The following is a 12,824-nucleotide window of genomic DNA, read 5'->3' on the forward strand; positions in this document are numbered from 1 at the left end:
CCCAAGGAACCTTGGACGGGGCACTCGGTTTCCGTCATTCCAGAACAAATCACCACAACCTAAACACCCTAAAGCAACACACCTTTATCAACTCACAGTTCTCCGGGCCAGGGGTCTGGACGTGGCTGAGCCAGGTGTCCTGCTCAGGGTCTGACAAGGGCTACTTGCTCCCCTGGAGGCTCAGCTGGGGAAGGAGCCGCTTCCAAACCTCCTCAGGTTGCAGGCAGAACTCAGTTTCCTTCTGTCCCGACGGCTTCTCACTGGCTGTTGGCTGGAGACTGCCCACCTCTGCCGTGTGCGTTTCTCCAACATGACTGCTCTTGCCATCAAGCCCCTAGGGGTTGTGTCTCACCTCGGGGAGGGCCCAGCCCTTCTTTTAAGAGTTTATACCTGCCTCAGTCATGCCCCTCAGGATTCTCTCGCTTTGGATAAACTCAAAATGAGTTGCTCAGGGAGCTTGATTGCGTCTGCGGAACCACTTCAGCTTTACCGTACTGTGTCACCCAGAGACAAGTCCCAGGTCCCGCCTGCACTTGGGACATGAACATCAAGGGAATCATGGGGCCACCCAAGGAAGTTATCCTCATTCCCAGCCTCCCTGCCTCTGAGCTTTATAGCATAATGTCCTTCTGAGGCCTCGCTCCATTCCCAGTCCCATCTGACCGGCTCTGGTCCCTTCTTTCCTGAACTCCTCTTCCAGTCTGACCATATCTTGGCATCCTCTGCATTCCTGTCAGGACTTCTGATACTGTCAACCTTCCCTACCTCACCCCCACCATCTTAAAGCCCTCAGGATTCTTCACGGATTTCGGCATAAAGAACAGACTCGTGGTTTCTGCTGCAAAGGCCCCGCCTCTGGCCCACTGCTTCAGGCTCGTCCAGTAGCCCTGTGTCTCCCGTCTCAGATGCGGCCCTGCACACTGCTCCTCGATGGCCTCTCCCCTCTCTCAGGCACCCTTCCCTACCCCCACCCCTCCTCTTCTAGTCAAAAATCAGCTCTGTGTTGACGGGAATGTAAAACCGTGCAGCCACTATAGAAAAAGGTAGGTCAGGGCCTCAAGAAATCGAGCATAGGATTACCACCTGACCCAGCATTTCCACTACTGGGTACATATCTGTCCACTTAGGCTGCCCTAATGAAATACCAGAAGCTGGTGGCTTACACGATTGGATTATTTTTCATGAGAAGGGAGGCTCTCTCTGGAGACTAGAAGTCTACGCTAGAGTTTCCAGCCAATGCAGTGTCTGGGGGGAACTGTCTTTCTGGCTTGCAGACAGCTGCCTCCTTACTCTGTCCACACATGTTTCTCCCTGGTGCATGTGATGATTGGGGGAAGGGTAGGGGTTTCTCTCTTCCTTTTTTTTTTTTTTTTAAATTTTATTTCAGAGTGAGAGTGAGTGAGTAGTGGGAGAAAGAGAATCCCGAGCAGACTCCACACTGAGCACAGAGCTGGATGTGAGGCTCGATCCCAGGACTCAGATCACTACAGGAGCCAAAAGCAAGAGTTGGAAACTCAACTGACTGCGCCACCCAAGTGCCCCCTCTTCCTCCTCTTATAAGGCTACTAGGCCTCTGGTATTAGGACCCCACCCTTATGACCTCATTTAATTATCTCCTAAAGGGGCACCTGGGTGGCTCAATCATTAAGCATCTGCCTTTGGCTCAGGTCCTGATCCCGGGGTCCTGGGATCCAGCCCTGCATGGGGCTCCCTGCTTGGCGGGAAGCCTGCTTCTCCCTCTCCCACTCCCCTTGCTTGTGTTTCCTCTCTCACTGTCTCTCTGTCAAATAAATAAAAATAAAAATAAATTATCTCAAGACCTCATCTCCAAATACTATCTCCTTGGGGATTAGGGCTTCAACCTGTGAATGGGTGGGGGGACAGGCAGAGGAGAACTATTCAGTCCGTGCCCTAAAAGTATAGCACATTCAGATAGGAGACTGATGTCAGCCTTCTGTGATCATCTCAAGGGACCTCAAGGAGAAATCCAAAACAAGAACTAGAAAACCAGTCAAGCAGAGGCAGGCAAAATTTCTGAAAACTCAGATACGATGGGAACAATGGATTAGGACAACCAATGTGTCTCCATGTCTATGTGGAAATCAGTAAGCCTTAATTTCTACAACCAAATTATACCTTGTGATGTGCAATTTTACCTTGAGAGTACTATTTGCAAGCATGTATATCCCTCCTTCCCCTCTTTGCATATGATCCCCCATAAGCTAACAAGCTTCAGAGCGGTCCTTCAGAACTAGCTGGAGTACTGTCTCAGGAGCTATCATCATCCTTAGAAGACAAGGAATAAAGCCTTTACTTACCTACTTGGAGGTTGACTTTTTTTTTTCAGTCGACAAGTCCAAAGCAGGGCATGTACCTCAGAGAAGGGAAAGTATGATCTTGAAGAGGTATTTGTACATCCCTATTGATAGCACCACTAGTCACAATAGCCACAAGGTAGAAGCAACCCAAATGTCTGTCAGTGGATGAACTGGGAAAGGAAGTATCCGTACCCAGACCCTCCTGAGAGAAGAGTTCTGAGCCAGGCTGCAACATGGATGAAACTTGAGGACATCATGCTCAGTGAGGTAAGCCAATTCACAGAAATAAAGTAGACTGGGGCTTACCAGGGCCTGGAGAGAGGGGAGAGGAGGGTGTCTTTGTTTAAAGGGCCCAGAGTTCAGTTCTACAAAATGAAGAGAGCTCTGGAGGTTGGTCACATGGCAGCGTGAATGTTCTTATCACTACAGAACTGTATGCTTAAGCCTGGTTAAGGCGGGCAGTGTTAGGTTACATACACTTCACCTCAAGAAGAAAATGTTTGAGATCAGCTGCAGGCAGCTCTCTGCAACCTCCCCTCCCCTTTCCCAAGGCTCAGAGGACACCCACCCCCCGGCTTCCTGCCCCCCTCCACCCCCACACAGCCCGAGCCTTCCTGTCCCTGACTCCTGGCACCTGGCCCACAGTTCTTTCTACCCTCATAGCCCCGTGATGTCTCCTGAGAATGGCCCGTGTGCACAGGAGCATCCGGTAAGAAGGGATGCTCCCTGGCCCCTCATCCCAGTCGTCATGGGGCTCCGCCACCCCTCCCTCCAGTTTGCCTAACTCATGTGGCTGAAGACGGCCATCCTCTGTTTCCTCCCACTTCTGTGACAGCTCAGCTGGGGCCTTTCTGAAACACTTTTAAGAGTTTCCTGGTAAGTGGTTTCTCCATCTGTGTCCATACCAATTTACATCCGAGTGGTCTCAGTTCATTTTTCAACAACTCTAACACCCCACCTTCTGCGAATCCTTGGCATTCTGTGGGTTTGAAATGCTGATGGCATTGTAGTCAAGAGGAGAATCATGACACATTTTCTAGTCAGAGTTTGGAAGAGGCTTAGTCTGTGGGGCTTCCCCTCCCCCCACTACACTGCCAACCCTAATCCCCCCCAGAACCTCCCCACCCTGCCAACCAGCATCGCCCCCCCACCCCCACCACCACCCAGGTGGAGGACAGGGGTAAGGGGGAGAGGTTGGGCTGGAGCCTGCTGACTTGGGCCAGCAGCTCTGTGCCCTTTCTGACGAAACTGAGTTACAGTGACTAAACAGCAGAATGGAGAATTTGTTGATTCAGATCTCTCTCTTCTTCCCCCTTTAAATACCATCAGTGTTCTGGGTTCCCCTTCTTGAGAGTGAGATGAAGAAAAAGAGAAGGAGCAGGTAAATGCTCCTTTGTGGTACACTGGAGACTGCAGGCCCCTGGCGGAAAGGAGAAGCAGGTCAAATCAGTGAAGGAACAGAAATCGAAATATGCTTTCCCAGACCCTGGTTTGATTGTTGCGGTGTGGCTTTTCAGACACAAGGAAAAGAAATCCCGAGAAACTAAAATGCTATCAGAAATCACTTCCACATCCCAGAACTGTGATTCCTAGGACCCTTAGGAGTCCAGCGGAAGCTGGGCTTCCATGGAAACATCAGGAATGTAAAAGGGAAAGTTCTGATGGTAATTTCAGAGGTAAAGATTTCCATATTCATCTCTTTTGCTCATTTTGAATATCAAAACTGCTCTAAAGGGAGCACTGTTGAGCCCAGAGGCCCTTTGGGCTGTTCACCATCTCTTAAAGTATTTTATAAGTAATATCGCCCTTGAGATAAGGGAAGCTCATTTAAGAAAAAAGAAATTACCCCAAACTATGGCTGCTGCAAAAGGGAGCAGAAAAAAAGAGTAGTATTACAGCAAGCATGGCCTGGACAGGCTGTCCAACAGAATAAGATGAGAGCTGATGAGGAGAAAAAAGGCAAGAGAAATGTAGATAATGTGAAATCTTACAACGTGCAGCCCACTGAAAACACTTGAGGCAGACTGGATATGATCTTCCTCCCCGAGCTCACAACTATCTTAAAGTTAATGGTTTGCCAGAGGCAAAAAGGAACCTTAGCTTGACATTAGCCTGACTTCCAGGATCCTGTAAGTCTTCTTTAATATATGAAAAATCCCTTTGGAAACTTCCTTTATCTCTACCCCCCCAAGAGATATGTCAGATATATGATATATCCTTCAAACATAAGGCCCACAGTTATACATCAGAAATGTTTACTAGCTAGCAGTAAATAACCTTATTCCAAAAGCAGCTAGCCTCTCAAGGTCCTACAAGGCGTGCTTCCAAATTTCTTAGGCACTTACACTATCCCTAACCCCAGCAAACTAAAAACTTATTATCATCACTCATCACAATCCCAGCACAGTTCTTTCTGCCCTCAGGTCCTATCCCCATGCTATAATAAAAATACCTCTTTGCACAGAAAATGTCTCAAGAACTCTTTCTCAACTCTCAACCCTATATCACATCAAGAGCCAAGTAATTAATTTAGAATTTTCTAGCAGCCACATGAAGAAGTAAAAGGAAACAGGTCAAATTAATGTCCATAATTATTTTAACCCAATATATCAAAAATATAATTTCAACATATAATATAAAAATATTGAAAAGCACATTTTTTTTGGTACTAACTCTGAAATTCCAGCCTGTATTTTATGCTTAAAGCACATCTCAGATCAGACTAGTCTCATTTAAAGTGCTCAGTGGTCACAGGTGGCCAGTGGCTATCACTCTGGATGGGACAGATCACAACAGAATGCTTTGCCTCCGTCTGCTCCCACCTAAAGATACGTACTTTAATGTGTTTGTGTCTTTGCCAGTGTCTTTCTTCCGGTCTGGGGTTCTCTTTTCTTAAAACCTAGCTCCTTTCTGAAAGAATATGGGTCCCCCCTCATCAGAAGAGTATATATTCTCTGCTACCTTGAAACTCAACAAGTCTACGAGTACCTACCACCCACCCACAATGCGATGTACATTAAATACCTCCCTTCAAAACAGTTAATGGAGTAAGAGTTTGTAGCTGCTTCTCCAACCACATGTTCCCTTGCCTTTGTTGCTGTTTGGTTTGTTTGTTTACTACTTGTCCTTGTGCTCCTCAAATGGGTTTTAGCTCTGTTTCATTCAGGCATCTTGTCTTCAGACCTTCACAGTAAACCTTCCCACCCAGCCTTTGTCTAGCTAGTGCCAAGCATAGCAAGATAAAGTGAGATGGAATTTTCTGGGAGAAAGTTTAAGTGAGTGGCTAAAGAAGTGTTTCCTTCCTCTGAGGGCAATCAAACTGCAGGTGCTCAGGGTCAATCTTTTTCCTTTAACCAAAGCCTTGCTGAAAGTGTGCAAAGGAGGGTAATAAGAGTTAAGAGTGCCTGGTAGATGCCCTCCAAAGGCTTGTCCACCAGTGAGCTGGCTAAGTCTTAGACTCTCACCACCCAGGTGGAAAACATGAATACTTCACATGTTCCCTTCACAATATGAGGCACCGAATCTCTAAAGAGAAACCTTTGAAAGTAGGAGTGGAGAACTTGGGATAGCATGGGCTGGCTTCTGGCAGCTCTCTTTCCACACTGAGGGCCCTGTGGCAGAGACAGAAGCTCACAGCTCTGGAGTCAGAGTGTTGTTGAAAACTGACCTTCATGCTACAGAGCCAAAATATAACTCAGAGAATTTGCAATAAAGAGGAATAACAGCTTTATTACTTTGCCAGGCAAGGGAGGCTACAGCAGACTAAACTTTTCAAAATGCAAGCCCACCCTGAGGAAGGCACTGAGGGGATTTACAGGAAAATACAGGATCTAGTCAGCTTTGACAGGAATTGTGTACCTCTTGTCAGCCTCTTTTGTCACATTTTCCAAGTGGTACCAGATTCCTGAAACAAAAAGCTAAGAAGGAAGGAGGGGAGATTTGGGGAAGAGAGGAAGAGGTTATTTAGTATAAAACCGAGGTTTACTGAAGCATTAGTGCAGCCATTTTGATTTTTGTTCAACTTTATACTTTTAAGGGGTTTCAGGAAAGTGAATAAAATTCTTATTTTCTGCCTAGAGCTATACAACCTCCATGAGACTCAGATTTCTCATCTGTAGAATGGGATAACAATATAAGCTGGATCATGAGGAAAGGATCCGAGACATCAGCAAAATCATAAAGTGAAACAATATTAGAATAATTGGGGTCCCAGAGGAAGAGGAAAGGGGGGCAGAAGGTTTATTTGAACAAATTATAGCTGAGAATTTCCCTTATCTAGGGAAGGAAACAGGCATTCAAGTCCAGGAGGCACAAAGAACCCACTTCAAAATCAATAAAAATAGGTCATCACCCCAACATATAATATAATAGTGAAGCTTGCAAATTTCGGAGATAAAAAGTAAATCCCGACAGCAGCTGCAGACAAGAGATCCTTAACCTACAAGGGTAGAAACATAAGGCTGGCAGCAGACGGGTCCACAGATACTTGGCAGGCCAGAAAGGACTGGCATGATATGTTCAGGGTACTGAATGAGAAAAATACACAGCCAAGAATACTTTATCCAGCAAGGCTGTCATTCAGAATAGGAAGAGAGATAAAGAGTTTCCAGGACAAACAAATTTATGATCAATAAGCTAGGCCTGCAAGAAATATTAAAGGGGATCCTGTAAGCAAAGAGAGAGCCCAAAAGTAACAAAGACCAGAAAGGAACAGAGACAATATACAGAAATAGAGACTTTACAAGTAATACAGTGGCACTAAATTCACATATTTCAATAGTAACTCTGAATGTAAGTGGGCTAAATGCTCCAATCAAAAGACACAGGGTATCAGATACTCATCAATATGCTGTCTACAAGAGACTCATTTTAGACCCCAAAACACCTCCAGATGGAAAGTAATGGGATGCAGAACAATTTATCATGCTAATGGACATCAAAAGAAAGCTGGGGTGGCAATCTTTTTATCAGACAAATTAGATTTTAACCAAAGACTGTAATAAGAGATGAGGAAGGACACTATATCATAATTAAAGGGTCTATCCAACAAGAAGATCTAACAATTATAAATATTTATGCCCCTAACTTGGAAGCAGCCAATTATGATACAATTATTAATAAAATTTAAGAAACACATTGATAATAATACAATAATAATGGGGGACTTTAACACCCCACTCGCAGCAATGGACAGATCATCTAAACAGAAGACCAACAAGGAACCAAGGGCTTTGAATGACACACCGGACCAGATGGACTTCACAGCTATACTCAGAGAATCTATCGTAAAACAACAGAATACACACTCTTCTTGAGTACACAAGGAACATTCTCCAGAATAGACCACATACTGGATTACAAATCAGTTCTCAACTGGTACCAAAAGATTGGGATTATTCCCTGGATATTCTCAGACAACAGTGCTTTAAAACTTGAACTCAATCACAAGAGAAAATTTGGAAGGAATACAAATACATTGAACTTAAAGATCATCCTACTAAAGAATGAATGGGTCAACCAGGAAACTAAAGAAGAATTTTAAAAATTCACAGAAGCAAATGAAAATGGAAACACAACAGTTCAGAACCTCAGGGATGCAGAGAAGGCAGTCCTGAGAGGAAAGTATATAGCAATACAAACATTTCTCAGGAAACAAGAAAAGTCTCAAACACACAACCTTACCTTATACCTAAAGGAGCTGGAGAAAGAACAGCAAATAAAGCCTAAATCCAACAGAAGACAAATAATAAAGATTAGAGCAGAAATCAATGAGATAGAAACCAAAGGAACAATAGAACAGATCAAGGAAACTAGGAGCTTGTTCTTTGAAAGAATTAATAAGATTGATAAGCTCCTTGCCAGACTTATCAAAAACAAAAGAGAAAGAACCCAAATAAATAAAATCAGGAATGAAAAAGGAGAAATCACAACGAACACCAAAGAAATACAAACATTTATAAGAACATATCATTAGCAACTCTATGCCAACAAATTAGGCAATCTGGAAGAAATGGATGCATTCCTAGAAACCTATAAACTACCAAGACTGAAACAGGAAGAAAGAGAAAATCTGAAAAGACCCATGACCAGCAAGAAAATTGAAGCAGTAATAAAAAATCTCCCAACAAACAAGAGTCCAGGACCAGAAGGCTTCCCAGAGAAATTCTACCAAACATTTAAAAAATTAAAACCTATTCTTCTGAAGCTGTTTCAAAAAATAGAAATGGGAAGAAAACTTCCAAACTCGTTCTATGAGATCAGCATTACCTTGATCTCAAAACCAGACAAAGATCCCATCAAAAAGAATTACAGAACAGTACCCCGATGAACATGGATGCCAAAATTCTCACCAAGGTACTAGCCAATAAGATCTGAGAGCACATTAAAAGGATAATTCACCACAACTAAGTGGAATTTACTCCTGGGCTGCAAGGGTGATTCAACATCCACAAATCAATCAATGTGATATACCACATTAATAAAAGAAAGGACAAGAACTATACGATTCTTTCAGTTGGTGCAGATAAAGCATTTGACAAAATACAGCATCCTTTCTCAATTAATACTCTTCACAGTGTAGGGATAGAGTGAGCATACCTCAATATCATAAAAGTCACATATGAAAATCCCACAGCGAATACCATTTTCAACAGGGAAAAACTGAGAGCTTTTCCCTGAATGTCAGGAACACGACAGGGATACCCACTCTCATTGTTGTTCAACATAGTACTAGAAGTCCTAGCCTCAGCAATCAGACAACAAAAAGAAATAAAAGGCATCCAAATTGGCAAAGAAGAAGTCAAACTCTCACTCTCTGCAGATGACATGGTACTCTATGGGAAAACCCAAAAGACTCCACCCCAACATTTCTAGATCTCATACAGGAATTAAGCAAATTGACAGGATATAAAATCATCGCATAGAAATCAGTTGCACCAGGCACTGGGTGGCTCAGTGGGTTGAGCCTCCACCTTCCGCTCAGGTCATGGACTCAGGGTTCTGGGATCAAGTCCCAAATCAGGCTCTCTGCTCAGCAGGGAGCCTGCTTCCTGCCCCCTTCTCTGCCTGCCTCTCTGCTTACTTGTGATCTCTCTGTCAAATAAATAAATAAATAAAATCTTTTTAAAAAATCAGTTTCACTTCTACACACTAACAATGAGACAGAGGAAAGAGAAATTAAGGAATTGATCCCATTTACAACCACACCCAAAACCATAAGATACCTAGGAATAAACCTAACCAAAGAGGCAAAGGATCTGTACTCAGAAAAGTATAGAACACTTACAAAAGAAATTGAGGAAGACACAAAGAAATGGAAAAACATTCTATGCTCATGGATCGGAAGAACAAATATTGTTAAAACAACTACACTACCTAGAGCAATCTACACATTTAATGCAATCCCTATCAAAATACCACCAACATTTTTCATAGAGCTAGAACAAATAATCCTAAAATTTGTATGGAACCAGAAAAGACCAGTCACCAGGGGACTCATCAAGACAGAATGGTATTGGCACAAAAACAGACACATAGATCAATGAAACAGAATAGAGACCCCAGAAATGGACTCTCAATTCTATGGTCAACTAATCTTTGACAAAGCAGGGAAGAATGTTCAATGGAAAAAAGTCTCTTCAATAAATAGTGCTGGGAAAATTGGACAGTCACATGCAGAAGAATGAGACTGGACCATTCTCTTATACTATACACAAAGATAAACTTAAAATGGATGAAAGACCTAAATATGAGCAGGAATCAATCAAAATCAAAATCTCTAGAGGAGAACACAGGAAGCAACCTCTGACCTTGGCCACAGCAACTTCTGGCTAGACACATCTCCAAAGGCAAGGGAAACAAAGGCAAAAATGAACTATTGGAACTTCACCAAGATAAAAAAGCTTTTGCACAGCAAAGGAAATAGTTGACAAAAACAAAAGACAGCCAAAAGAATGAGAGAACATATCTGCAAATGTCTTACCAAAAAAGGACTAGTATACAAGATCTATAAAGAACTTATCAAACTCAACACCCAAAAACCAAATAATCCAGTCAAGGAATGGGTAGAAGACATGAACAGACATTTCTCTAAGGAAGACATCCAAATGGCCAACAGACACATGAAAAAATGCTCGACATCACTTGGCATCAGGAAAATATGAATCAAAACCACAATGAGATACCACCTTACACCAGTCAGAATGGCTAAAACTAACATGTCAGGAAACAACAAATGTTGGCAAGGATGGGGAGAAAAGGGAACCCTCTTACAGTACTGGTGGGAATGAAAGCTAATGCAGCCACTCTGGAAAATAGTATGGAGGTTCCTCAAGACTTTAAGAATAGAGCTACCCTATGACCTAACAATTGCACTGCTAGGTATTTACCCCAAAGATACAAATGTAGTGATCCAAAGGGGCACCTGTACCCCAATGTTAATAGCAGCAATGTCCACAATAGCCAAACTATGGAAAAAAGCCCAGCTGTCCATTGATGAATGGATAAAGAAGATGTGGTGTGTGTCTGTGTGTGTGTGTGTGCACATATATACCTATATTACATATTATATATGCATATATATGTGTATATATATATATATATAATGGAATATTACTCAGCCAACAAAAATGAAATCTTACCGTTTGCAATGACATGGATGGAACCAGAGAGTGTTATGCTAAACGAAATAAGTCAGTCAAAGAAAGACAATTATCATACGATTTAATTCATATGAGGAATTTAAGAAACAAAACAGAGAATCACAAGGGAAGGGAGGGGAATAATAAGACCAAACCAGAGAGGGGACAAATGAAAGACTCTTAACTCAGAAACAAACTGAGAGTTGCTAGAGGGGAGAATGGTTGGTGGAGGGGCGAGTGATGGGCATTAAGGAGGGCCTGTGATGTAATGAGTACTGGGCATTGTTTGCAACTGATAAATCACTGAACTCTACCTCTGAAACTAATACTATACGTTAACTAATTGAATTTAAGTACAATAAAATTTTTTAAAAAGAAAACAGAACTGTTTTCTATCTACAAAAGAACTCCATGCTACTACCCCTTTATAGTCACGCCCCCACTGACACCTTCCCAATCCCTAGCAATCATTTAGTTTCCATCTCTATAGTTCGGTCATTTCTAGCATGCTGCATAAGTAGAATCATACAGCATACCGCTCTTTGTAAAGGTCTTCTTTTCCCCGCCCAGCATAAGGCCCTGGAGGTCCATTCACATTGCTGCAGGTGTAAATAGATTGTTCCTTTCTACCGAGAGTATTCTGTATAAACTTGTTTGCAGGATCCTACAGAAAAGCCCAGAGACAAGTCATGAGCACCATGGTCCGTGAACAGGACTTTCTTGGCAAATGTTCCTGGCAGCAAAGCTGAGCTCTTGCTGAAGATGAACACCAGCTTGGGGCAGGGGGTCCCACTGCCCATGAATTTGCCCTCCCGCTCGGCTTGGCATTCTGTTGTATAAAGCCCTGTGGTCAGAGCTCATCAGGTGCACCACTTTCTTGTAGAGTGAAGGGGGATGAGGGCCAGAGAAAAGGGAGGTCAAGAATAAGCCCCTAGGTCACGTACTCCCTTCCCAGGGCTCTTTCCACTGTACTGGGCCTGCTGCCGAGCCTGCCGTCTATCCCAGCTTATTAATCCCCCACTGGGTGGGGGGCAGTCTGTGTACAGCACTGTCTGTCGGCTGGGAAATTGGGCTCCTCACCAAGCCCCTGAACACTGACTGAGTCAGGGCAGGGAGAAAAAGATGCTCGGTTTTTCCCTAGATAAAAAGCTCCAAGGAGGAGACTTCATGACTTCAAACTCAGTTCAGCTGCAAGATGAGGTTGGCATTCATTCATTCATTCATTCATTCACTCATTCATACAACAAAGGCTTTCCAAACTCTTACCATGACGATGCCGGTTATAAAGTTGAACACACCAGCGGGCCCTGGGCTTCATGGATTTTCCTGGGCACATTGGTGGCCAAAGTGTGGGGGAAGCTGAAGAGGACTAAGGCTTTGTTTCTATCCAAGATCGTGCTGTGCTGCCCCATTCGTCTGCTCAGTCTGGGGCTCAGACTAACCATCCTCTGAGGTCTAACATCTGAGCTTCTGGAATCATAGTGTCCCACACTAGATCCTTGGACTCCAGACAGAAGAAGGAATTAGTATTTGTTGAGCACCTGTTTGTTGGACATTTAAAAATATACATTAGCTCACTACGCCTTCACAGTCTCTTGAGAATGTCCCTGTTTGTTTTGGAATGAGGAACCTAATCAAGGGGTCAAGGGAAGGGGTGCTTCAGACAAGCTGCCAGAATTCTGTCTGACCTCTGTATGACCTTGGTCTCCTCATCTACAATATCTATATCATCATGGGGTTTTGGCAAGGGTCAAAGTAGATCATCTAAATAAAGACACTAAATAAGGCCTGGGTGGCTCAGTCGGTTAAGCAACTGCCTTCTGCTCTGGTCATGGTCCCGGGGTCCTGGGATGGAGCCCCACGTCAG

This window comes from Meles meles, chromosome 8, assembly GCF_922984935.1.
Source record: "Meles meles chromosome 8, mMelMel3.1 paternal haplotype, whole genome shotgun sequence".
Classification (NCBI taxonomy): domain Eukaryota; kingdom Metazoa; phylum Chordata; class Mammalia; order Carnivora; family Mustelidae; genus Meles; species Meles meles.